Source organism: Neovison vison, chromosome 2 (assembly GCF_020171115.1).
Source record: "Neovison vison isolate M4711 chromosome 2, ASM_NN_V1, whole genome shotgun sequence".
In the NCBI taxonomy this organism is placed as follows: Eukaryota; Metazoa; Chordata; class Mammalia; order Carnivora; family Mustelidae; genus Neogale; species Neogale vison.
Window position 1 is genome coordinate 232,249,198 of NC_058092.1, and position 27,807 is coordinate 232,277,004.

Below are 27,807 nucleotides of genomic sequence, written 5' to 3' on the forward strand. Positions count from 1 at the left end.
GGCTTTTATGAGTTTCCTACCTCTCAGCTCTGAGGATTATGGTGGCAGGTTTTTAATAGGCTTTCACTTTTAAATTAAAGTTGTTTTATTTTGCAGACAAGCTCAAAGTGCTTATAGCAAGACTGAAGGATCATCTAGTTCCTGTTTTGCAAAAGAAGAAACAGGTTAGCCAAGATTGGAGGACTTTGGCTGCCCAAAGTCGCCCAGGATGTGAGGACAGAGCTGGGGCTTGCACCCAGGCTGAATGCTCATCCGTCCCCAGCATCTTTGCCTTCTCAGGGCAGGAAAAACAAGGTTCTGGGCAGGCAGGGGTGCTCGCCTGGCAAATTGAGTCTGGCCTGAGGTCAGTGCCACCAAGGCTGTGTCCTCCAACTGCCCTGTGGAAATGTTTCCCATTTCAGAGTTTGTTCTTTATAGCAGTGACTCACCCCCTTTGTCTTTTAGAGAAAGTAACAACAATGACAATGGTGATAATAAGAATTGCATAAGCAGAGTTGTGACTGGGAAACAAGATTTATAATTAGATTATTTTCATAAAATGCGTCTGTGTTTAGCAATATTGTAGAAACAGGAGTAAAGCTAGCTGCGTCTAATGAAGGGAAAGTGGAGGGACAACACGACTTTAAAAGAGCACATTATACGGAAACAAAGGGGTCCGCCCCATCCCCCCCACCCGGGCTGCCCTCAAGTTTAAGTCTACTGTGTTCCGGCCAAAAATGAAATGCCTGCTCCCAGCTCGCTCCCAGATGCCAGGCCCGCTGACAAAGGCCCACTTGTTCCTTGGGACACGTGCCTAGCTGCCTTTTCAGGGGGAGGTTTGGAGGGCACCCGTCACCTGCAGCTCGCGGGAAGAGGACGCACGTCACGGGGGCGGGCCCTCCCCCATGCCGGTGCCCTGTGCGGCGGCTACTCGGGTTTCCTGCTCCACGGCCAGCCTGAGACGAACCCCGCTATGGTAGGAAGGGCACCGGGCACACGGGGTTGGCAGTCCCCCGATGAGTGCGCGGACGGCCCTCGCCGCCTGCGGTCAGCCCACCAGGGCAGCTCCTGCCCTTGGGATCGGGGGGCCCAGGGTGGGCGCACTCCGACGGGCACAGGGAAGGGATCCTCGTGGAGACTGTTGTGCCCTGGCGAAGGTAGGCACAACCCGTGGGGTCAGGCCCTGCTCTCCCCCCACGCAGCGAGTTCTACTTTCCAGGGCCCTTCGCGGTGGCAAAGCTACAGCTCTTGTCATCTGTCACCTCCGCCTTGCCCGCCGGAAGCTCCCGGGCCAAACTCTCCGCTCTTCCTCCTGCCACCGCGGGCCCTGAGCTGCCATCTGCGCGGGCCCTGAGCTGCCATCTGCGCGCGCGGCGAGCGGAACTGCCTCTCCGGGTGGCCCCGCCCCTTCCGGTTCCGCCTTTGATGCCTGGTCCCCTTTGCAGACTCACGTGCGCCTGCGTGCTCGCCGTCCGCTGCTTGTCGTTGGGGGTCCCGGGCCACCGTCCGTCCTCCAGAAGCCTTGCCTGGCCACCGCTCCCGAGGAGGACTGCTTGCTGGTGTCCTTCCATTCCATAACCCTGTGATGGGGTGACGGCCCCTTGCACAACCCTGTGATCTCTTGGAGGACACGGACTGTGTCTGTCTGCTTCTCTGGAGCCGGGCTGGAGCCGGGATCCTGCGGCGGATCGGGCGCTCGGAAGCATCTCGTGACTGAATGAACGAATGGGGGCAGGGGGCGTTCGGAGCAGAGACTGCGCCGGGGCAAGGCATCTCGTGTCCTGGGCTTCCACATTTGACAGCTTTAGGGCAGGGGTGGGGAACCTTTTTCTGGGGGGTCAGGTACTAAACAGTTTAGGCTCTGTGGGCCAACGACTCTGCTGTAGCTACTGAGCCCGGACGTTGTAGAGCGAAGCGAGCCGCAGACCACATGCTAACAAAGGGGCGCAGTTGTGGCGCAGTAAAACTGTATTTACAAACACAGGCGGGAAGCTGGATTTAGCCCACCGGCTCTAGTTTCCTGATCTTTGGCTGAGGGTTTGGAATGGAACCCTATGCTCCAGGACAGGGGTGATGAGTGGCTTACACTGGGCTTATACTCTCCTTTTCTTTCTTCCTCTCTTCCTTAGAGGGAAGGTCTCAGAACTTCCTCCAGTCTTCTAGCTAGCTTTCTGGATATATTCTGCATCTTGTTGTCCAGACACCTGCCCTGGGTTATTCTAAGGAGGACCCATCCCCACCAGAGCAGAAAGAAACAGTCTCCAGTCATCTGGTCTCTCCCACACATCTGCCTGGTAAGGTTCCTCTCCCCCTCCCCCAAGCCCAGTCTTCAGGGCCTTCCTGCATCTTCCACGCAGAACAGTGGCAACCCCAGCAGGGCTCCCTTGCTGATACCCAAGCCTGCATCACAAACCATCACAAGCTGAAAAACCACAACAGCACTGTTTTTTTCTCAAGGGCAGAGCTCATCTCTCCTCCGCTTTCCTTGACAAAAGCTGGGTTGCTCGAAGCCTGGGGACTGGAGTCCTGTAGAGGCTCCCCAGATGGAGCCCAGGCCAGGAGGACTCAGTCCCCAGGAGGATGAGCAACGGGAGCCCCATCGCTATCTCTGTCTCTTATGGTGCCTCCACACCATCTCTCCAGCATGGTGACTTCTGGGTCACCACATTTCTTAATAGCAGCCCAGGGATCCCAAGTTGCCCGTCCCAGAAGAACCTGAAAGAAGCCACGTCACCTCTTAGGACCTAGCCTTGGAAGTCATGCAGGATTACTTCTGGCACATTCTATTCCTTGAGGTAGTCTCAAAGTTCCACCCAGGCTGAAGGGAGGTGAAATGGGGAAGGATAGTGCTCTGTAAGAGCATGCAGGACTATTTTTAGGAACTAGAACCCCCACCCCTCTGCTTCGTGGATCCCGCTGTGTGCCAGGCCTTGCGCCTGTCACTTTGCTATCTACATTACCTGGACAGACGTGTTAGCAATGCCGGTGTATCTGTAACATCTTACCAAGTCCTTTCCTCTCCTGAGTCCTTATTACCTGCATATGCAAACGTTGTTTTGAGTGTTTCCAGTTCTTTAAGAGGCTCCACGTGGTTTGGCAGGAAAACCAGCACATGCATCCCTGTGGAGTGTGAAGGACGTGAGTCTCGGGGGTCTGGGCTTCCTTCCAGGGCGGGCTTCCTTCCAGGGTGGGCTGGAAGGCAGCGACGGTGGCACTGGAACAGGACACGTCTCCGGTCAAGTCACTGTGCCAGTGCCCAGCTGGTAATCACTGGGGCGCACGCAGTCTCCATCCCCCTCTGGTTCCAGGTGCCCAGGGTTGGTCTCAGGAGGTCGCTGTCCACAGGGACATCTAGAAGCCAACTGAGTGGGCATCAGTGGAGGAGCAACTTCACCGCTCTCTGCGCTCCTTTCTCCAAAGTGAATTGGTCAGAGCAGGAGGACACACCATCCTGTTGTGGCTCCACCTGCATGGGACCCTCCTTGTGGGGCGGGCTAGGGGCTGTAGAGCCGAGTTCACCTCAGCTCCTATTTAGGGCTCCTGAAGGGACGGAGGCCAACTTCAATTTCCATCTTATTTTTGTATTTCCTAGGAGTTTTTATTCCTGTCTTCTTTCTTAATTATTACAGCTTTGATGAGCAGAAACCTTTCAGGCCAGCAAGATTCAGGGGAATTATTAATTCTTCAAAAGCAAGAACAATTTTATAGTCTTAAGAGACAACTCGAAGACCCCTTGCTAAGCCCCCTTGGTTTTACAAATGAAGAAACTGAAGGTCAGAGAAGAGAACTGACTTACCCAAGGTCACACGGGGTGCCAGGTCAGGGTTTTGCCCCTGGTGCCTCTGTCTCTGTCATGTGGCCTCTGTCTGGAAGGGGAGTTGCTCCCCTCTTCTGAGTCAGTGTTTTCCTGTTGGCCCCACTGTGGGTTAGTTCTCTGCAGCTTCAGATGGTGTCCAGAGTATTCCAGCACTTTCTGGGCCACCAAGGATGATGGTGGCAACTTCACACACTGGCCTGTGACTTCCCTTTGCTGTCTGTCAGATTGCTCTCTTCTGTGGTACCACCTGGTGTTGGGGTGTGTGGCCAAAGCGGTGGTTTGATCCAGGAGCATGGGGGTCACAGTGTGGGCCCCCAGATGCTTTCACCGCCCTGCCCCCTGGCAGCTGTGAAGCTGAGTGTTTGAGTGACCTACGGGCCTCAGGAGGGAGGCTCTTCCCGGGCTGCCTAATCCCCTTCTTGTCTCTTCCTGGGCCTCCATTTAGCTCTGCTGTTAGACATTCCCCTGGATGGGACATTCCCCTGTGGCCGCGAGCCTGCACCTCTTCCTGCCACAAGCAGGGTCCGTGATTTCCCGAGTTTCGGTGGAAAGCACAGACTCTGTTTTACCTGCCACTGGTCCTGGCTGCACGGTCTCCTCCCCAGTTCGTTTGGTTTGGGTGGTGGTGACATGGAAACACAAGCTGTGTTCTACCCTTTACATACAGCAGCTTCTTAAATCCTCAGACCCTGACATCCCTGCCATTTCCCACCAGTCTGACGTCTCACGAAGATGGTCTTATTAACTTGGTCTGCATTAGAATCGCAGGGGCTACTTTTTTGAAATGCAGAGTTCTGGGCCCCCCAGGATCTACCACCCCAGACTCTGTGGGGACAAAGCCCAGAAGATCCGCACTTTAACAAACTCCTTGGACAATGTGTAAGCAGCAGGTGTTTGAGACTCTGCACTCAAGGAAGGCTGGGGACGTCATTTTGTCTACAGCTGTGCACCTCACAGAACCTGGCACCAACCAGGTACTAATAAACCATTCATTGGACGAATGGATGATGCCCTATCCCCGAACTTGACCCTGGTCTGTTTGTTTGGGGACTTCCTCCCATCCCATCCTTCAGACCGCTCGCCAGCTACTTGCACACCTGGTGCAGACGTGACAGGTAACGCTCTCTCCTGCTCCCAAATACTATCATGTTAACGCTGCTTCAGGTATAGTCAAGTTCAGGGAGATGTAACACATAATCTCAGGTTAGAGAGGTTAGTCATCTTTAAAATTATTGTGTGTGTGTGTGTGTGTGTGTGTGTGTGTGTGTGTGTTGCCTGTGTTAAGTGTTTAAGGGGTTCAAAAGAAGGATGTCCTATTAAATTCGAAATTGTAAAATCATTGGAGGCATTAGCTGTCCCTAGCCAATATATAATGCACAAATGCTTGATTGTCACCGTGTCACTTGCTGGACATATAACACACATGATTTGACAGGAAAATGTTTTTAGAAGAGCTCGCTGTGCTGAGGGAAGCACGGGCCGAGGAGGGGGCGGGCTGGCCCTGCCCTGTCACCGGTGGTCTCCGGGTCGGCGCGGACGCCCAGTGGTGCGTTCTTGGAAGGCCTATAGTTGCAAAGATGTGGATAATTTATGCGATGTTTAACTATCTTTTAAATAGCCGGTTTTTCTTGTACAGTGGCTGGGCTTCCATAAAACGGAGACAAGGCCTGCCCATTTGGCTCAGTTCTAGGGGGCCGGGGCTGTAAAGTTAATACCCTGAGAAATCCGTGGTGCTCCGGCATTAAACCCAACATGGGACATAAAGAACCGGGGCTGCTCTAAGCCATGGCGGTGGAAAGAGATGAAGCAGTCTTTGCAGAGGAAAATCATCCTGAGTGGATGGGAAAGGGCCTCCGTGCACAGCAAGACGGAGAACTCGGAGAGAGATGGGTAGGCTCTGTACCCCGGCAGTGCGGCGGGGCCTCTGAGAAGCCAGCCACGGTATTTAACCATTGCAGGACCCCAACAGTCAGGGATGTATTGAGAGAGAGAGAGGGAAAGTATTCGCGGGATAGTTTGATTCATGTGTTTATCCTTTGTGTGCTCGTTCTCGTGGCCGACTTGGCTTCTGGGAGAGCAGGTGCCGGTCCTCCCTGAAGACAGGCGAGGCCCAGGAGCGCAGAGAAGAGAAAGCGTCTCGGGCCACGGGGCGCTGCAGCTCTGGGTTCCCGACTGGGCTTCCAGGCCCGGAGGGCAGGGCAGCCTGGGTGCTGCGAGATTCGGACCCCGGCTCCTGACCATCACGCTCGATGCTTTTTTATGCTTCCCCAGACCACTTTTTCCCCGGGAGTGGGGGCAGGGGGAGCTTAGACAGATACAGAGATTGATCTGACCATGGCACCTTCTGTCCCCAACCTGAGTGGCTAAGTCAGAGACCTCCAGGTCCGCAGGTATCACCTTCTCAGGGGGCCGTAACTGAGTGCCTCGGCTGTGACAGAAGTATCTGTGAGGACACAGAAGCTCTGTTTTGGGGCAGGTCATGGCCAAGAGGCTACTGAGTGACCGAACACGGTCGAAGGACCAGTCCTGAGGGAGTGGTGAGGGACTGAGCTGCTGAGGAAGGCAGCTGGGGCCTCTGGAAGCCCCTGGGAAGTCTGCAGAGAGAGAGAGAGAGGCCCGGGTGTGCTCTCTCCAGAGCTTTCAAGGCCCCTGATCCTGGCCTCTGACAGAAGTACCTGATAGTTTCTTGTGCTTCTCCGGGGCCATTGGTATTTCCTCCCGTGGTGCAAAGCCCAGAGGAAAGTGGAGACTGAGGGATGGTGTGCAGGGAGGGGGAGCGGGATGGGCTGGGGGAGGGGGAGCAGAGAGGGCAGGCGGGTGCAGAGTGGACAATGACAGCTGAGCAGCGAGCTGCAGGAGGGGCTGGGGTTTGGAGGCCAGCGGGCCACAGAGCAGGAAAAAATCAAGGCCAGGATCCCAGATGTTGGAGGTCTTGATGCTCCCAAAGGCCAGCAGAAAAGGTGGGAATAAAAGGCCAGCAGGGCAAGTGTGGCCGTCCCCTGGAACTCGGCAGCCGCTCTCTGAAAGCACCCCCCCCCAGAAGGCCCAGTTGGGGTGGGGGTCTGTGTCAGAACTGGCTCCCTGACCCCAGGGCTCCCCAGCACCCGCAGACTGGAGGTGAACAGCTGGGAACATGTGCTTGGGGCTGTGTTTCTCCACGTGCTTCCTCCTTCTGCTGACTTGCCCTCTTCCGGGAGGCCTGCTGGCCACCAGAGCACGGCTCGCAAGGTGTCTCTGGGGCTTCAGACCCTGGTCTCAGTTCCAAGCGGACAAATGCAGCTGCTTGAGTTGCCACTCCTTGCAGTCAAGGTGTGGGCTGCCCACGGCTCCCTGTCATTGGCCATCGCCTGGGGCCCCCTGTCTTGTCTCACCGGAGCAGGTGGGCTCCTAGAAGGGCAGGCAAGCTCTCCGGGAGCAGCTTTGCACTGTGAGCGCTACAGGCCGGGTGCCGGGGCTCCCCAAAGATGGTGGTGGGGCATTTGGGTCACTGGGGGTCCTCGGGGCCCATACGGACCAGGCTCCTGCTGCCAAAGGGCTGAACTCAGAGCCCCTTCGAGGTCTGAATCTTCGCCCTGAAAAGGGAAGAAAACGTGTTCTGCAGGGAGATCCACCTGTCAGTGGGCTTGTCTCAGTATCTCACCGGGCACGGGGACCCTTTCTTCCTTACAAAACCCACTGGACGCCCCTCTACTCTGTAAATCCCGAAATCTAACCCGTAACCCACAGATTCCAGCCAGGCTGGGGGTTAACTCGGGACTCCGAGAACCTGCTCCCCCAGGGAGCGCCCGCTGGAGGGATCAGTCAGGAATTCATAAAGTATTTATTGAGTGGCCCCCGGCGCCCCACCTCCCTTTCTTAAGGTAGAATTGAGGCAAAGTTTCCAAGACAAGCCTGCGATTGCGGCTGTCACCAAACAATGCCATATTTCTTTTTTTCTCTTAAATTCTAGGGATCATTCCCCGTAAGAGGGCAATTTGTCTGTCAGGCAGGCAAAACAGGGGCCGCTCCCTGCCCTCATTAAACTGACAGCACGGTTATTAGCCGAAAACGAAGCCCGCCGCCATGAAGCTAGCCACTGTTTTATGGTGAGCGCCAGGGAGATATTTTCAGTAATTAATTTGATAAATATATTAATTATGAATTGAGTTGACAGTACAATCAGATTGTCAGCCTTCCAGACAGCCTCTTGTGATAAAGCTCTGTGATGAAGTGCTTGGATTTCAGACCTGTCATCCCGCGGGGGGCAGTCCCTTATCACCGTCTGCCCATTCACTATCATTTCCTGCGCGTTGTAATTAAATGGTAGCTTTCTGATTGGGAGTGACTCCTCAAACTTAATCTCTCTTTCTTTTCCAGCCCGCTGGGGGAGGGGCACAAAAAAGCCCTTTGTTTCAAGGGATTTTTAATGTTAAGAAGCAGTTTTCTTTCCCCTTCTCCTTTCAGTGCACCTATCTGGTCCCACGGGGGCCCCTCTTGGGGTGGGGAAGGAGGAGCCTGGCGGGGGGTGGGGGTGGGGGGGAGGGGATCAGGCCACTGAGGGGCCATGAAGGGCTGGGGGGTGCTTACAGTCCTCTGGGCAGGTCACTGCTCCTCTGTGGGCCTGTTTCTTCAGCGGGAGGAAGAAGGGGTGGGCCAGAATGGTTCCGTGGGCTTCCCCGGGGCCTGAAATTCTGGGCTCCTGGGGACTGAGCAACTTTGCAGGCTCCCCTGCCCTCCAGAGCCCTGGGAAGGAGAGAGGGGGGAGGGAAGGAGAAGTGAGCCAAGTGTCAGCTGTATTTCTGCAGGACAGGTCATTCAGGGAGTCCCTTGCCAGCACTTTTTTCCCCCCTTTTGATGAAATTAATTATGAACACTGCCCGGGGTCATTTGACTCCGGAGATACATGTCAAGATAAAATATTTCAGAAACACTTATATTTAATAATTTAATATGGCGGTTCGCATTTGGGTGCAACAAAGGGAATTATTGGTAATTGCATATTTTAAAGAGACAGGAGGAAGCCCAGCAAAGTGGGGGGACCACAGGACAAAATGGGGAAGGTCGTCAGAGGTTTTGTTTTGGGGGGAGGATCTGTGTTATTTGGGTACCTTGAATGGAAGTCAGCTCCTGACATCTTTTGAGGGGGTAACGTCCAGGGCCCCAGGTGGCCCGAGTGGGACAGAGAGAGAGAGAGAGAGAGAGAGAGAGGAGACAGTGGTCTGAGGGGTAGTTGTTCTCCGCCTGGAAGTCATAGAAAATCTGTTATCTGGGACTCAGAGGCTCTGAGGGGTCACACAGCTGAGGAACAAGAACCCCGAGAAGCTTGGTGCCCCCAGGTCGGGGGTTCCAGGGAAGGAAGAGCAGTTCTTTGTCCAAATCCAGCTGCTGCTTGTCTGCTGTGCCTCAGTTTCTCTGTTTGCAGCCTGAGCCACTGAACTACCTACCTCAGACTAATGCTTTTCGGAGCCCCCGAATCCCGGTGGAAGCCGAGGGGTTGTGTGCAGGGGTCCAGCGGTGCTCGGTGGACATGCACGCGTGCGTGCACAAATGCCCAGAGAACGAGTGCCGGGGCCCTTGGCTGCTCGGCTGTCTCAGCCCTGCCTGCCTCCCTGGCTCCCTTACGAGGCTCTTCTCCGTCCATGGCCGAGCGAGTGGCCAGTGCCCCCTCTGCAGCGTGGCACAACGGGTTAACACCCAACAAGGGCCCCCAAAACCAGACTGGTCCCGCTCCTCCCCCGACTCGTCTTGTGGCTTTGGCCACATCGCCCTTCGAGGCCTGTGGCTTTGGCCTCGCTAAACTGTGGGCAAGCAACGTGCCCGAGGGAGCTACTCAGGTAGGTGCTTGTCCAGGCCGGGCGGGCTCTGATGCTCTGGGGCCTGCCCCCTCCGGTGAGGGGAGCAGGCCAGTCCCTTGCCTGCTCTGGGCCTTTGTCCTGTCATCTTTAATGTGAAGGTGCGGCACTCCGCCGTTGGCAGTATCATGGGAGAAGCCGCCATGGCCCGAGGTCCACAGCTGGACCACACTCAAAACTCAGCTTTCTCCAGAAACCACGCGTCCTACTAGAAAATTCAGTTTTTGTCTCACCTAGAAAACTCGGACCCCATTTTGAACAGAGCCTAGGGCCCATGGCCATGAGGTGCAGGGCTCAGATTCCCAAGTAGAGGAGCACACATCCCCCCCCACCCCCAATTTACGGCTCCTACCCACTAGGTTGCATGCACGGGAGTTGTCCCAGTGCAAGACGAACCGAAGTTACACCCTCCTGAGACTGCGGCTGGAGGCAAAGCCCCATAAGTAGGACAGAAAGTTGTAAGATGATGTAAGAAAATGATCACTCCCCCTAGAACGATTTCTGTTCATGTTTCTTTCATGAACAAATGCACACTTACTTTTTTCCCAAAGTTCCAGATTGTGATCCTTTTCTTTACTTTTCCAAGAAAACAAAGGTACTAGGAACACAACCAGAGTTGAGTATTTTCCTTTGTCCGGTCATATTTTAAAATACTCGAATCTGTATTTTAACATGTTCCCATTATATTTCAAAGAGGAGACATGATTGCTATTGGGGAAAAAAAAAAAAAAAAAGGTAAGACCAAAGACAGGGTATTGTCTATTATCCTACCGTCTACCCCAGAAATGCTCTCATCGGAGCCAGCCAGGTGTCATTTATTAAATCCCGAATGAAGAATCATAAGCTTCTTTATTTTATACTAGAAGCGACCGGTAAGTGGACGCAAATTGATTCTGGAGAGGATGCTAAGTGATAATCCTTCCCAGGTTCCCAGTAAAGAAAATATACCTATTTGAGGGAATTTTCAACTTGGGTTTGAACTTGCTGATGCCTTTTTAGAGTCCAAGTGGAAACTATGGAGCTTTTGTGTGTCCATCAGATAGCTTTGCTTAATGCCGAGGGAGGAATGGTAAATATGCAGAACGCTTTGATGTTAATACCCACCGGGCCTCCGAAGGGGCGGAGTAGAAGGCGGTTGACACTGTGGTTTTCATCCCTCGGCAGGGATCGAACGGATGCTTGAAAATAAATGGCACCTGTGGAGAAAGTGCTCTGTCCCTGACTCTGTCATCGGAGCCCGAATTCCCCACCGCCTGCTCGAGGACCCTGGGCTCCGAGCTCTGCCTGCAGGAGAAGGTGAACGCACGCAGGGGATAAAAGGCAGTGACTCACTTCGTTTTGTTCTGTTTGCCAGGGAGCCTTTCTGATGAGCCCAGGCTAATCTTCCGCAGGCAGGGATATGAAAGGGAAAAGCACTCTCTAGAAATGAATAGACAACTCCACTTGGCTCAGCTGCCTGCCTCACCAGGCCTCAGTTTCCCCATCTGTAAAATGATGGGGGTGGGCTAGTTGAGGTCCGCGATGCTGTTCTTTGCCATTGTTTAGGAAGAGGAAGCTGTCAGACTGACCCCTGGTTGGGGATGGGCAGTGGGCAGCTTGTGCAGGAGCAGGACGGACCTCTGCTGAGGGGTCTGTCTCAACCCCCCACCCCCAGCCCAAGAGCCAGCCTCCTTTCCCGGTGTGATGCGGTTGGAGAGGGAAAAGTAGGACACAGAGGGGGCGCCTGGCACCACCCCTGCAGAGGCTGTACTGCTGTTGGGGGCCCTAGGGCTCTCTCTCTCTCTTAGCCAGGGGATCCCTCTTCTGCTCCAGAAAGAGAGAATGGATCTGAGAAGGAACTTCCCGTCATCCTACAAGGCAGAAGACCACTCCCACACCAGCCGTCCTTGGCTGTGTGCAGGTTGGACCTTTGCTACGTGACGCCCAAGGCAGGGCCTCTACCCAGCCCCACCTGCTGTCTGGGCCACAGCATGACTTTCCAGGGCCCTGAGCTCCTTCGTCCTCCTGGACCCTTTCTTCCCTAAAAAATACTACAGATTTTGTTTCACAATTGCCTCAGAATGAAAGTGACTAGGGTCCGGGCTGGATTCATTATTATATATCCCTTATTCTCAGATTCATTTCTCTTTTCTGATTTTAAGAAAAAAATATCTGTCTGTGTGTGTGTGTGTGTGTGTGCGCGCGCGCGCGCGTGCATGTAAACCCTTAAAAAATGTCACAGGCCCTGTGTGTAGTGAATATGTTGACCACACTCACTGTGCTCTCTAAAGAAGACATCCCTTTTCAGAAGCAGAGAGCCCTTTGGATTTGCATTTCCATTAACTAAAAACCTGTCCGGGACTGAAGGAGATGGCAGCTCTGTGCTCAGCTGACTTGTCTACAGGGGACAGTTGGGGCCACCCTGGCATCAGAGGCCACCCAGCCCTGAGCAGGAGGCCCTGTGCGATGGGACAGTGTGTGCTTAGGGCTCAGAAAGGCCCTCATTTCTCCTACTGCTCTTCCTATCTGAATGACCTTTGCAACTTATTTTTTCTTGGCCTCAATTTTCTAATCCGGAAAATGGGACTAATGCCACCTTGACCATAGGTCTCCTGAGGCATGTGGCACTGGGTAAGTGGCATTGTTGGAACGTTCCATGTCCTGTGACCTCAGGATCCCTGTTTCATGAAACCACAATGTGCATTTGTTCCTAGAATCCCAAAAGGACATCACAGTCCAGTTCTTTGCTTTGGGGATTAGTAGGCTCCATAACTGCCCAGCAGGGGTTGACAAGGGGGATTTTTGTTTTTCTTTCTTCAACAAGAGATTTTCCAAGCAAATCAACAGAAATGTTTGTATGGGAACAGAAGCTCTGGGGACCCTCCTTGAATTCCTTCTATTAGTTCACAGGCAACAAACTTCTTATAAGTTAGCCAATCTCAACCCATAAGACACTGTGCACGGTTCAGCCCTGAATCACATCAGTGAGGAGTTCTGAAGGCTCCTGTAATTTTGTGCAGAAACAATGTCTTAAATTAATATTTTCTTTGGTTCAAAAGTCTGCCTGTGCCTTTGGCTGAGTTCTCGGGCTGCGGAGGACCAGGGAGTAACTCTGGCCAGTGGACCATGCTACGTGGGGACAAAAGCCCCACATACACATCAATAATGAGAAAATATCTCAGCCGGCGGCATTAGTCCACCAAAAATGTTTTACACCGGTTGAGCACAAAAATCAATTCTGAAGTGCAATATATCACGGTCATAAATTACATGTGTCCAATCAAGAAAGGGAGGGAACTGGGCAAAGGTGAGGACAAGAGAGTGCTCACCGGAAGAGGCAGCTACTGACATGGCCCCGCTGTCATGCCTGGGACTCCATCATCATGTTCCTCTGGGTGACAAACCTGCCTGCCCCTGACTCCATGGGGTGGGAGGCCCAGGCAGGGTGGAGCGCGGGCCTCTGCCCACACCACTGATTTGTTCTAGAAGAGCCTTGAGCTCCCCAAGTGGCCCTCACACCTGCTCTGCCCACTCTGCCTTTGGATCTGTCTCGACTCTAGGTTAACACAAGGGAAGGCATCGTCTCGGATTGCCTAGTCCCCCCTTCCCTCCGAGTTTCTGGCTGGGGTGTCCAGCTTTTAATGGGGCTAAATTTTAGGATCGGTAGTTGTTGTTGAGTGGCAGCAAAAATGGCTTGCAGATGGGAGGAGATGTATTTCCTTTTTGGAGTGGGTGGGCTTAGGGAGTCCTTGAGATGAGCCCCCAAAGTGGATTTGCTTTCCCAGTAACCAGTGGGGAGCCCACGTGATGCTTTCCACAGACGAGCTACCCCTCAGATCTGTCCTGCCCCAGGTCCTTTCCAAGGACCAGCCCCCCCTGCCCGGCTGCTGCCTATCTCCCCCAGCTCCGGTCACCCTGTAATTCCACAGGACTAGTTACAGTGGGTGGTCAGTGCTTCCCCAGCAGCCCGTGCAGCGCCCCGTCTGCTCTGGACAAATCAAGAAGCAGCCCAGGCTGGGAAGCAGGGCATTTGTCTCCAGGCACAAAGTACTCTCCCGTACCTCAGTGACGTCGCCCCACAGACCCATTCCATTTTATTCTATACCGTTTTATTTTCAGATTCATTCCATGTCAGTGCCAGAATGAACCTTAGAGTTTGTCTTGTCTGGCCCATTCTTTGTAGAGATGGGGAAATTGAGGTCTGCAGTAGGCAGTGACTGCTCAGGTCATAGGTTGAGGAAGGTCTAGGATTAGGGCAGCTGGAGTCCTCCCCAGAGCTGTCCTGTCCTGTCCAGGGCAAAGGTAGGGGTGCTGGGGAGAGCTCCCCCTGCGGGGAGGTGGGGAATAACATCCACAACCACCTACGCCCCATCTTTCTTCTTTTCAGCCCAAGGGGGTCTTCTTTTCCAAGGGAGTGGTGACGTCCCTCAGCTCCCACTTCCTCCTTCCTGAGTGAACACCCCTCTGTTCTGTATGAATCATGATCTTAACTGGAGCCCACTGAGCAATAGGATGTCTCCAAGGCTTGGGAAAACATCCCTTAGACTAAGCTTCAACCCCAAAGAGTGACCAGATCCTGTCTGGGTGGTGTCTCTGCCTCATTTGGGAGGAAAGGAATCCAGGCAACAGGTGACCCACCACCCACCTCTGCCGACAGTGAAGCCATGGAGCCTCTCAGCCTGGCCGAGCTCAGAACCACCTGAGTGGCCTTGACACTGTGAGATGGGTGTGACCCCCTTTGGGAGGGTGGTTCCCGCCAAACCAAGGGCTCTGCTGCCTGCCTCTCCTCTCTGAATAGGGTCGTCCTCTGAGTCGCCTGAAGTCCCCAGACCCACCCAGGGTGGCCTTGCATGGGCAGGTGCAGAGAGATTTCCCCACTCTCTGAGTCTTCTGTGAGGCCAGATCTGTGCTGGACCCCGAGGCTCTGTAGAGAGCAATACCCAACCACCTTCTCGAGGGACCAGAGTTTCACAGAGGGGGTCCGACCTGCAATCAAGATGGGGTCTCCAAGCTCACAACTCTTCCGTGTGGGCATTATTTTCTCTCCATTTTAATTCATTTACTTCTTCAACCAGTATTTATTAGGTACCAGTATATGTATAGGGATGTTGGGTGAGATCCCAGGGATGGAACAGTGGCTGTTACCCTAACTCTACCGCCTTCCTGGAGCCCACAGTCTAGCCCCCCCAACCCTCCATGCCTTTACTCAAACCACACGAATGAGTACCTTGGGCCCTGGCAAACCTTCACAGGAGCTGACTCTCTGCCTGGGCCACCTTCCTCCTCTGTCACCAACTCCATACTATCCTTCTGAGGTCAGATGAAAAATCACTTCCTGCCTTCCAGTCTGGATGCCTTGGTGGAAGGAAGACCCTCAGGGGGACACATGACCAAGCTTACCAGGAGGTTCTGAGATTCTTTACTTAGAAGCCACCTCCCCCTCAAGCCTGGGATGGCGGGGGTACTGTATCTTGAGCCATCTTCCTGCTCCCTATCACTTGCCTGGAGCCTTGCACTGGGTAGTTCTTTTTTCCACATTACTATTGGATTGAATATCTAGTACACACCAAGCAGTCCTAACCCCCACCCTCCCTGCTTTGGTATGGAACTGCATGCAGGCAATGTGTACATGAGACAGTGATCCATTTCTAGACATGTGTGTTTGCATTGTGGGTTGGACAGTGAAGATTAGGGAGTTAAGAAGGAGAACCCAGAGCCTGGTGCCCCACTAGGGTCACTTTCTCCAGACCCTGTCGCATCGTAAGGGCCTCAATCCCATGGACGTGAAAGGTGCTAAGGGCCTGCTATTTCTGGGCCACCCACAGAGCCAAAGCTGACATCTGGACACTGGCAGCCCTCTGCTGTCTGTTAGGAATTCAGAACCTCACTAAAATGGGCACTGTCTCCACCTCCGTGTGGTCCTTATGTCTCCTCGAACCCCCTCCCACCAGCTCATGAATGGTGCTCAGAACTAGAAGAGTTTGAAACTCTTAATTGATTATATGAATGAGCGGTTGATTAAGGAAGAAAGTCTAAGCTGAAACAGTTGACGAAGTGAAATTACGGCTCTGTCATGCAGTCATACAGGAAGATTAATGCACTGACATCTGTGGAGCCCCCAGCATTTCAGAAATTGGTCAAGCCACCCAAGCTCTCATTTCAAGGCTATGGAATCTAAAGTCCAGGGAGATCCAGATACTCCCCCAAATGCACAAAACCAAGTTTATTTGTTCATTTATTCAACTAAGATGTATTGAGAGTCTTCCATGACCAAGAACTCTTCTACATCCTTGGGATTCATCTGTGAATAAAATGGACAAAAATCCATGCAGTTTGGAGAAAGAGACCATAAGCAGTAATAAGTTTGTAAATTACATGGTATGTTAGAAGATGAAAAATGTAACAAAGGAAAAATAGGCGAATAAGAGGACAGGGAATGGGGTGCCTGGGTGGCTCAGTGGGTTAAATCCTCTGCTTTCGGCTCAGGTCATGATATCAGGGTCCTGGGATTGAGCCCCGCATTGGGCTCTCTGTTCAGCGGGGAGATTGCTTTCCTTCCTCTCTCTCTCTGCCTGCCTCTCTGCCTACTTGTGATCTCTGTCTGTCAAATAAATAAAAAAAAAAAAAGAGGACAGGGAATGTATGTGTGTTGCGGGGTTATGCGTGGGCATGGGTATGGGTGGAATTAAATCGTGTGACTTTAACAGGGTGGGTAGGGCAGACTACATTGTGCAAGTGAGGCTGGCATAAGGATTTTCAGAGAAGAGAGGGAGTTTGTTTCTAGTAACATTACAGGTTCTTTGTGTGAGTACTCAGTGAGTGTGTACTTGGCATGCCGTAAGTGTTCCTCTAAGGGCAGCTGCTCAGGAAATTACTGCTGTCGCTACCATCCTTGTAATCTTCATCATGATTACTTTGAACTTTCATGCTTCCATCTGTAAGGATTTCTTTCCTTCTCTTATATCCCTTTTCTCTCAGAATAACTAGGTGGGAAAAGCATTGGAAGCAATGAGTTCACAGTTCCCCCTTCTGCAGGTTCCACCTTCCAGGGTGAATTTCATGGGATTTCCCATCCAGAGGGATTTCTGCTGCTCCAGGATGAAGGAAATTGTTGGGAACCGTTGTGGGGGTGGGGTGGGTGGTTCCGAGATTTCCTCCTACTTGCAAGTTGACGAGGTAGTCTCCTGCAGTTTCGTGGATGCTGGCAGGAGACACAAGACTCTGGGGCCATAAACCAAGGACAGTTTATTACTGAAAGCAACAGCAGAAGCTAGAGTATCAGGATCCACGCCAGTTCTATAAGACCCAGGTCCTATAGGGCAATGTGATGTGGGCCAGGTGATGCCCTGCATGGGGAATGAGTTGCATTACATGAGAGGGTCACTACGCTGAGGAACCCGGAGCTTTTATAATGGGCAACAAGCCTACTTAAACTTGGCACAAAGACAGACATCATCTTATGGTACTTGTCAGTTAACAAACATCCCGTTTGCCCTGGAGGGAGACCCTACCTATTTCCCAAGGCTGTTTGCAACACAGATGTCGTTGGCAAGACTGTCTGGGACAAAGGCAGTCCGTGCTTCCATTCTCAAGGCATGCAGAAACACATGAGACCTGTGGAGCGTTGTCTCCCACTAGGCTTAAGGAATGAGCTGGTAAGATACATGTAACAGAGTCACTACTGGAGTTTAGTGTTTGTCTGTCTCTTGGCAACTCCAGTGAGAATCCAGGCTCATTACTTAGAGACTTCCTTGCTGCTGGCTCGTCAGGGAGGCAGTGTAGTTCCTGCCTCTGGGTGTAGTGCTGGCTTTGATACCCAGCTCTGTCAGTTTTCTGCCTGTATCCCTAAAATGGGAATAACAAGGGGACCTGCTTTAGAAAGCCATCAGGAGTTCCAAATGATAGGATGTTCCAGCAGTGCTTAGCGCAATGCCAGGTATGTGACACCAACACAGCCAGTGATAAAGTTGGCAAGGATGATGGTTTTCTGTAAGGGAAAACATGGGTCCTAAGAAACCAGTTGGAGCTGGGAGGTCTAGCCAGCTAGTAAACTGTGACCTGGCCCTCTGATGCCAGAGGTAGGGGAGAGAGAATGTGTTTATGCTTACCTACAGTGATTGCTTTGGGCCTTTAAGATTAAGTTCTGTTTCAGACTTTAATGCCCTGCAGCTTCTTTATACATGTCTTCTGAAACTGTGTCATGCTCAAAGCCTGAACAAGGGTGCTTATTTCTAGAAGTCTCTTTAATAATCTCAGAGTTGAATCCAGGGTTTTCAACTGTCCTTAGATGCAACAGGGTGATACATGGGCTACTGAAGATTAAATATGTCTGCAGATCCCTGAGTGGGCACAGATTTTCATAAACCATATATGCTAGAAATCCCAAGGGGATGGGATTTTGTTTGAGGGAAGAGTCAATCACCTCAATATACTATCTCCTGTACGTCTGTTGTGTGCCAGGCAATGCGATGGGCAGAGTAGTTGACCCAACAGTGTGAGGGGCACAGGCCATCTCACAGTGAGCTTGTAAGCACATGGGATCCCTAATTCATACGGAATGCAGAACTTAAATGCCACAAAGAGGTATAATCGAAGAGATATACAGGTGAGAGGGAAAGAAAGAGAATGAGAAAAATAGCAAAGAAATCATAGATGGCCTTGGGCATGGCTGTGAAGAGCATGGTGTCTTAGAGGAAGCCAAGTCTTAGGGTGGGCCTGGATTCAAATCCCGCCCCTGCTTCTGTGACCTTGATCAGATGACCTACCTTTCAGCTTCTCCACAGCTTTCTCTCCACTTGTGAAGAGAGGATGTTAAAACCTACCTCATAGGACTTTGCAGGGGTGATTGAAATAGTTTATAGGCTTGACAGGAGATGGGTTCAGTAAATGGCATTTTTATACCTTGTGGGCAAGAATCGTAGACCAGATCCTGGAAGCAGAGGGAACTTTGCTGGGAGCGCCCTTGGGAACTGCAGCACCTGGGAAGTATGGAAGGCTGCACGATAGGTAGTGGGGACCATCTCTGAGGAAGGGCATAACCTCAGGCCAGGCAGTTCCTTTGGCAAAGGGCAAGTCCAGGGGAGGGCCTGGGCAGTGTCAGCAGACAACTTTGCCAGCTGCTGGAGGAGTGAGTGCTTTGGCCCTGAAGGAGGACGTCGGTAGCATGCTGGCGTCCCCTGTGGCAAGGTAGACCAGCAGTTCCGGCTGAACCCAGTGGAGGGAAAGCATTCCTCTCGGTATTTTACCTCTTCCTCTGAGGTCTGAGCCAGAAAGAAATTCAGAGGATGCCTCATGGGCTGGAAACAGGAAGCTCTGCTCTGCTTCTGAGTACCTAGCTCTGGGCTGGCTCTGGCCTCACTCTGCATTCCCTCTGAGCACCTTCCTGCCCACTGGCCCTCCTGGAGAGTCAGCCCCCTTGCCCCTGGCCTCACTTTTTCCTTACTTGTGGACTTTTATTTTCTTGAGAGGATCAGGCATGGCTGAGTATCAAAGAGCCAAGTGCTACTTCTCAAGGAGAATGAAAACATCTCTAGAAAGTTCTAGAAATCATGTCATCTCAAGCACAGACCCCATTTGCAGGGCCAGAAGGGGTCAGGGTTATTGACCTCACCTCGGTCGTCAAAGCAGAGAGTGAGACACTGACCAGCAGAATTAAGGCAGTGTTGGAAGCCACCCACCTCGGGATCTTCCAGCCCCAAACTCCGCTGGTGTCCTTGCCTATAGCTTCTGTAATTCCCCTGCTCCGTCTCAATACACAGCATTGTGCCCCATTTCTCCCTCTGCTACTGACATGGCGAAATTTGAACTCTCCTCCTGTTTACTGCTTAGGGACACCGGCATTCTGGACTTAAGGCAAGACTGCCCCTATACCGCCCTTCGGGGATCTTCATTTGCATGCCGCGGGAAGAGAAGTCCACTAACTTAGTTAATAATTAAGCAAAGCCTCCAAATCCTTTGAGAGGCAATCCAGAGTTTCTGGCCCCTCCCAAGGCAGAGGAACTAAGAAGGACTTTTCATAAGTGAGAATGAATCCATTGTTATCTCTGATTTTATGGGGGTCAAACCTTATGGTACTTGGAATTCACACTCACCCTGACCTAGGACATTTGGCATGGTTCCTCCTTTCCAGTGCCTCTGGATTAATATTTAGCCATTTTATGCAGGCAGTTCTCAAATAGCTGAGTAATATGGTCATTTACCCAAGAAGATCTAAACACTCCTGAGAACTTTCTATCATTCATTCCTGAAATTCCCTTGGGAATAATAGCTCCCAAATCAAGAAATTATCTATTAGGACTGTCCCCTCCCCATTCTCTAACACAGATCCCCGACTGTGATGCTAAATGCAGGCAGGCATCGCTCCCCCTCTTTTCCCGTCCCAGCACCCCATTTGTCATTGATTAATGCAGTCAGCGGCTGAACTTTTGGCCTCTTCAGAAAGTGCTTGAGTGTATGTGTGAATTTAGCTTCAAGGTCGCTCCTCGTGGGGTTCTTTTCATAAGAAATATCAGAAAGAACTTACCCCTAATAGGGTATTCATTGAACAAACTGTGGCAGAGATATTCATTGGGAGACGATGCCGTCCTGAAGAGGGTATTACAGGAGTATATTCCAGGGCACGAAAATGTTTATAGGGCAAGCCACGAAGGAGCTTGTACGGCGTGACCCATTAGGTGCGCATGCATAGGACAGGTCTGGAAGAAGATCAGCACGTTCCGGTGTTCTCCCTTAACGGCGAGATGACTGGTGATTCTTTTTTCTTCTGTTTTGGTCATCTCTTCCTCATTTTCCTGTACTACACGTGCATTTCTTACGGAATCGGGAAATCAAAAGTTATAAAAAGGGGTGCAGAGGAGAGGGAGTTCTCCTTCCTGTTGAAACGTGGGCTCTCAGCATACGGAGAAGCAGTCTGTGTCCCCAGAGCCCGAATTCTCGCCATCACTAGCCTGCCTTGCATTAGGTCCACAGCCTGCAATGTGGGAGGCCAAGCCCTTTTGTGATGAATATGGGAGACGTGCTGCGGCAGAGGGCAAAGGAGGTGTTAGTCTGATCCGTTTCTACCTTCTGGAATGAAATCTGCAAGTGGTGTCACGCCCTCTCAGAAACCTCGCTTGCTTTGATCCCCAACCCTGGGGCTCTTCTGGACAACTCTGCGATTCTCAACAGTCAGGACATGTCTCCAAGGACGTTGCCCCACAGGCAACATTGCCACATCCTCTGCCACTGTCCTGGGGGACCTGAATGCTGGGGTCAGGACAGGCACCTGCCCACGCCTCGAGTCCCTGCTGGGTTCCCCGGCTCTCTGACATTCACGAGCCCCCAGGTGCCAAGCCCCAAGCTCGCAGGTGTCCTCTGCAAGACGCACAGGTGCCCCCTGCACACAGGGCCCTGAGTGGGGCGGGCGCCAGCCCCAGCGCTGGAGGCGATGACACCGCTTACTATCTGCAGATCTTGCTGTGGCTACGGTTGCGCGGTTTGCAATTAGACGAGAGGTCCGGGGGCCTGGGAGATCATTTCCTTCAGCAGGTTATCATTTGGGCAAAATCAGGGACTTGTCAGGCTCAGCTCACTGGCTCTGCCTGCTCTCTCTGCCCCCGCCCGCCCCTGCCTGGACAGCCCTGGTACTTTGTGCAGCAGCAACACTAGCTGCCTTCTCCCCTGCTGGACTCAGGCCTTGGTGTTGTCGGAGCAAACTGTGCTGTCCAGTGGTCCTTTCTGGGATGACTTTCCCCAGCCACCACCTTCCCCACCCCACTAATCCAGGACCCCGTGCCTCCCCCTCCCCCAGCCTGTGATCATTTATTCGTTGGATTATGTGTCACTATTTTCCCCACTAGACTGTGGACTAGGCTGTGTTCACCCTTGTCTCCCCAGCACCTCATCTGGAGCCTGGCACAGAGTAGGCTTCCACAGCGAGATGAATGAGCTCACACCCGCGTGTGTGATCTGCACATGACGGTCACGTGTGATATTCTGACCTCAAGATGCTTCTGGTTGGGATCAGCTCCCCTGGGTGCAAGCCCACGTTCGACACATCATTAGGGACTGACCGTGGGCCAGTTGCATGACTGAGATGGTTTCCTCTCTGGTAAATGTGGATGCAAATATATATTTTTTTTAATTGTAGGATTGAACGGAAGATTAAATGAGATGATGCCTTGGAAGCACCAGGTGCGGGCACCATGTGGTGAGTTTCGTTCTGCTATTGTTAATTCCTGTTAGCTTTCTTGTCCTGATACTCTGTCCTCTGAACCTTTTCCAGCCAGAGCTGGAGGTCACTCTCAGTTATAAAACCTCTTTAAAAAAAAAAAAAAGATTTTATTTATTTATTTGACAGAGAGACAGATCACAAGTAGGCAGAGAGGCAGACAGAGAGAGAGGGGAAGCAGGCTCAACACCAAGCAGAGATCCTGATGCGGGCTCAAACCCAGGTCCCCAAGACCATGACCTGAGCCGAAGGCAGAGACTTAACCCACTGAGCCACCCAGGTGTCCCAAAGCCTCTTGATGTCTATGTAGCTCTTGGCCTCTTTATCTGCCTGCATGTCATGTGTCGTCCACACTCAGTGTCCTTGGGTTTGCGAGGGGACAGAGAGAATGAAATAGGCACCCGTTCACTGGATGCCACCTGGAACTTAGTCTGATTCTGGGGAGGAGCCTTGTGGGAGATCGTCCATGCAGGAGCAACCTTTCAGGAAGGGGACACTGAGTATCACACAAGATGTGCCAGTGGGCTGCCCACTCCTTCCTCCCGGACCGGGCCCCATGGAGGGCTGACTGCTGCGGTTCAAGAGGGGATCCAGATGGGTCTGTTTGCACCTGGATGTTACTGTGAGGATGGCGACCTGGAAGGGCAAGCAGACTTCAGAGAAATTGGCTTCTGTTATGGGGACACAAGGACCCAGGGATGGACTTCTCTGGGTCAGAACATCAGGAACATTTAAGAGTCTGTTCCCAGCTCCTGAATTCCAGTGGGGAGGCTCAGAGAGGTAACGCACCCTACCATGGTCACAGAGCCGCTCAGTGGTTGAGGCAGGACTTCTGAGGGGGTCTGCCATTCCGAAGCTTTTCCTGAAGCCACGCTGCTTCTGCGATCAGTATCTCCATTCTGAGTTTATCTGGACAACAGTTTTAATGACTTACCATCATAGGGTGGGAGCACTCATGCATGCAATGATTGAATGTCAAGTTTAGTTAATTAATTTATTTAGATTTTATTTATTTATTTGACACAGAAAGAGAGGGCCCAAGTAGGTGAGCAGCAGGCAGAGGCAGAAGCAGAGGGAGAAGCAGGTTCCCCACTGAGCAGGGAGCCTGATGTGGGGCTTGATCCCAGGGTGACTTGAGCCAAAGGCAGATGTTTAACTGACTAAGCCACCCAGGCACCCCTGATCACCAAGTTTTAAATGCCAGGTCCTGGCTGAAGCCCGAGAATACAAAGACGAACAAGACCAGCTCCTGGTCTTGGTTTCACAGAAGAAGCCCTCCTACTGCAGCAGGAGACAAAACTGTATCTCACTTAGATGTTCCCATGGTCTGATGTGGTAAGTGTTTATCTCAACTGTATTCATTCCCCGCCCCCCAGCCCCGAGCAAGTATTTACTGAGCACATACTTTGTGCTACCCAATCTGCTAGGAGGTTAAAGATAGGACCCTGGGCAAGAAATAAAGACTGAACGTTGCCTTCAATGGGACTTAGAGAGAAGAGACATTAAGCAAGCATTCAGATTAGTGGGTTAATCATCACAGAAAAGGGGGGCTCTATCCTCTCATTTGCTTCCACCTCTGAGGGATCAGAGGAGGCTTCCCTTCAGAGCAGACTCTGAACTAAAGTCTGAAGATTGAGTGGAATGTAACTGCACAGAGAGGGGAGGGAAGACCATTCTAGGACAGGAGAATGGGCTATGTCAATGTCCTGGGGCAGAAAGAATGCATGGGAGTTATGCAGGACAGCCAGGGAGGCAGGAGAGGAGAGGCAGAGCAGTCAGACAAGGAAGTTTTGCCTCTACCCCCAGAAAAGTGGGCATCCATTGCAAGATTTCAAGCCAGGCAATGACACAATTAGATTTCCATTTCCAAAAGATTGCTCCCACTGCGGAGTGGGCTCCAAATTGGCGGAAGGCAGGAGAGGAGTGGGTGGACCAGTTGGAGACCATTGCCAAGGTCCTGATGAGCAGAGATGGTAGCCCAGAGTGAGGTGAGGGCAGGACATGGGTGCGAGAGGACAGTGGAGAGGACAGCTGGCAAAGGAACTAGAACGCAAGAGATGGAGGTGGGCGTTGATGCGTATTACACCATGAAGACGAGGCAAGAGGGGGCCAAGGAGGAAATGACAGGGGCATTGGCTGTGGCAGAGAGGAGAGATGATGACCGAGTGATGCCTGTTGGTTCGAGTGACCCGAGGCCGCGGGGCCCTTGCTGAGAACTGTTTCAGATGACAAAGCCAGGGCTCAACATGGAAGGGCGACTCAAGAAAGGGCTGACCCAAGTCTTGAACCCTGGTCTTCTGACTCCAAATCCAGTGCCCTTTCTAACATCTGAGGTGAGCATTTAGCCAGGGACCACTCTGTAGTCTACCAGGAGCTGTACAATCAACCCTAGCTTGCCCACACTAATGTGTACCCCCAAATCTCAGTGACTCATATCAACAGCAGGGCTCTCCGCTCACATTACCTGTAGATGGAGGGGCTGAGGGTTCTGACCCCGTGTCTGCTCGTGCAAAACCCAGGAGGAAGGGGCGGCCCTGGGTGGGACCCTCCTGTTCTGGTGGCCAGGGGATGAGCGTGGTGTGCCGCCATCAGGCGTGGGAAGGCACAGAACGAGGTGAGCGTGGCTGCGTGCCTTCTCAGGTCACGTGCAGAAGCCCCGAGCTGCACGGCTGAGTGACTCCTCCCACTCGACCCGTGACTTATAGGTAAATGAGCATGATTAGCTCGTGCGTCATCGCACGAAAACCCTGTTTTGTTTTTAGGTGGATCGGTAGGTAGGGGACCACTCTGCTGTCCGTGGGCCACAAGCATTGAGTAACACGTGTTCCTTGTACTGTACTTGCTGGTGTTTGATGGTTGTTTGTGATTTCTTATGGGTTTTCCTTTTCGTTCTGAAATGCAAACCTGCTATTAACTTGGAGTTGGTTGACTCCTGCTGTGTTTGGGCTGAGAACATGCTTGAATTCGCAGGGGGATCCGGCTGCCTGCCAGCGCGGGGTCTCTTCCCACCACGTGACTGCTTTCCAAGTCAAGCTTTGCGAAGCCCTGGAGGGTCAGGCCAAGGCCCGTTGCTGCAGGAAAGACAGGGGTGCGGGAGCTTTTAGAGCCTGTCCTCATGTCTCCATAGAAGGGGGCTTCTGACACCCTCTGCCGTGGCAGCTCAGGGTGGAGGACAGGACAGGGGTCAGCATCTCTTGGAGCAGCAGTGGCCAGTGGTATTAGTGATACCCTGGCAGCCATGGGCCGTTCCCAGAGACCCCCACACTGAAGCGTCCGGGTGGGCGCTAGCTTTTTCCGCTTCCTGTTCTTTCGCTCTCTTGTGTCTGCGTGGGCATGCGGGGCTCTAGGGTATGTTGAAGAGGCCTCTCCTCCCCAGCTTCTGCCCCGCAATCTGCTTGAAGAGGTCAGGCTTACCAGTCCCTCATATCTAGAATGTGGCACAGGAGGTGGGGGGGGGGCCTGCTGCGTTCTCCAGTCCAGCTCGGGGAGCACCTGGGGAGCTGTGGGGTGGGCTCTTGGATGCCACTTGGTCACTGGGGTCTGTATCTTCTACCAGTCAGAAGAGGGGGCAATGAATTTATACCCCAAACCTCCAACAGACTGCAGCAGGAGACAGCTACACTCTTCCTGTTTCTCTTTGGTGCTTCCGTTTGAAGGACTCTCTCTGTGAGAAGTTTACTTTGAAAGCCAAAGCACACTGGGCATTTGAGGTACGAGTATATCCACTCTTGGAGTGGAGAGCTCTATGGGACAGATGGAGGACTTTTTGGCCTTTTGAAACCTAAATACCCGGTGTTCTTCCAGGCTCTTAGCTTGGGAAGAAATAAGCCATCCTTCTAGAACCTCAGAAAAATTTATTTCAACATCTGTGGACGTATTTTAATTTCTTCCTTCAGTAGGTTCAGCTTGGCCAACTGAAACAGTGTTTAGAGTATTTTAATCATGTTAATAGGAAAGGCAGCCTGCCAGGAGACCAGGAGGAATGCCTCTCTTCTTTGTGCTGCACAAAAGGAGCTCCCTCGGTCTCCCTTCTGCTTGTGTGTTGCGTGAGCCACAGGAATTCATTGACTTAGTCCTCCAAGCAAATAGACAGGCAGGTATAACTGTCTCATTTTGCACCTGAAGACATCTAGGCTCCAAGAGCTTGGCAAGCTACGTGGCTCAGTGGGGTTGGGGGAAGGAAACACACACATCTTAGAAGGTATGACCTGCCCTCAAAGAACCGACCATACGGTAAAGGGATCCTCAACTAGCAATCGGTTGGTATAGCTTATTCATTTTATAATGAGGAAAGGTGAGGCCCAGGGAAGGGGAGGGGTTACCTGAGGTAGAGTGTAGCAGTAGGTATCCACCAGCAGAAGGTTCCAGCATCCTTTTTGGTGTGGCCATGCAAAGAATTCTGGCCAAGAAGACCTAAGATTTCCAGGAAATACAAAAAGGGAATGGGCATGCCTGGTTTGCTTTCTCAACCCTCCGGCTTCCTGCTACCTGTGTGTGGAGTTCCAGAAGCCATCTGGGGCCAAAAGGACTGGGCTATACCCTGGGAATCCAGGAGGGGAGAGCCAGCAGGACCCTGGGTTCCTGCTGACTTTACTGAGCTACCCTTGACTGGGGCCCTGGACTCTCACTCTGGATTGACTTCATATGAGACAAACAAACTCATTCTGGGCTTTTCGGTTCCATGCAGTTAAACCTGAAGAGTTAACAGGGGACCTTGAATTCTTGAAGGAACCTTGACTATTTGGTGAGGTCTTGGGGAGCAAACCACCATTCTCATGCCAGTGACCTTGCTTCCCTGTCCAACGTCCCTTTCGTCCTTATGCTATTTTTTTAATCACTGTTTTTCTCTGAACATCGCTGAAGCTTTCTCCTGCAAATGAAAATGCCAAATGAAAAGGCCTATTAACAAAATTTAAGATGCTCAAGCAAGTAGCTTTGATCTACAGCCCATCCTGTGTCTCCCGTTCCCTTTTTGTTGGGTGAGCAGCCAGCTGGGCCTCACGTAACCTTCTGCAGCTCAGCTTCCGTTCCTGCTGTTCTGCCATGGCCTGCTTCCCCTTGCCTTCCCCCAGACATCACCTGAAGAAAGGACTCCCTTTCTTTAGTAATTATGCGGAAATAATTCTTGGGCAGTCGATTCAGGGAAATCACAGTGTGAAATCTAGAATCACTCTATGCCCACATGCATCCCACAGGGATTAAAAAGAGTTAAAATGACTTGTTCCAGCTACATCATGAAAAGCAACAAGAGTTACAGAAAAACATCTATCAAAAATTTTAAGTAGCAATGAAACATTAATTCAAATGAATGAAGGATTAAAAGGGAAAAGATAAAGTTAATAACACAAAGTAAAATTTCTATACGGCAAACCCCAATAAAACAGACCAAACCCCCTCCAAACAAACCCCAAACCCAAACTATGTAAGCAAACTGTTTGCAAAGTAGGACATGAGGTAGATAGATTTAATATATTATAAATTCATTCAGATTGGTAAAGAAGCACCATAATATTGACAAACAATTGGCTTTTTTAGAAAAAAAAAAAAAAAGATATATCCATACCCCCAATTACAGATGAATAGCATACATCGAAAAAGATATTTAAATTTACTTTAAAAATCAAATAAATATTAAAACATCAGAGAAATAAATTTTAACATGTCAAGTTGCATTTTAGAATGAGAATTCTGAACTTAGCAAGGGCACCGAGACATGAAAACTCTTATCCTGGTACAAATTGGCCCAGCTTTTTCGTTGGAGACACAGTTGAGCAACATATCAAGCATTCACATCCATTAAATGAGTAGGGCTGCCTCTGGGAATGTATCCCAAGAACGTAACAAGAACGCACAAGGAAAGCTCTGTGGTCAGAGATGCGTACCGCGGTGTTATTTATCAGAGAAAAAGGCAACTGCAAAGACATCCAATTGCTGATAACTACCTTAAAATTTTTTATAGAACAAGGTAGAGCATCATGGTCAGCAAAAAATGA

General features: G+C 51.6%; 1 long non-coding RNA gene across 1 annotated transcript; it reads left to right on the forward strand.

Moving 5' to 3' along the window:
- Positions 1 to 881: 881 nt before the first annotated feature.
- On the forward strand, positions 882 to 3,032 carry LOC122899043. Its single transcript, XR_006383093.1, has 2 exons — positions 882 to 955; positions 2,109 to 3,032. It is a non-coding gene; the product is annotated as an uncharacterized LOC122899043 (long non-coding RNA).
- Positions 3,033 to 27,807: the final 24,775 nt, after the last annotated feature.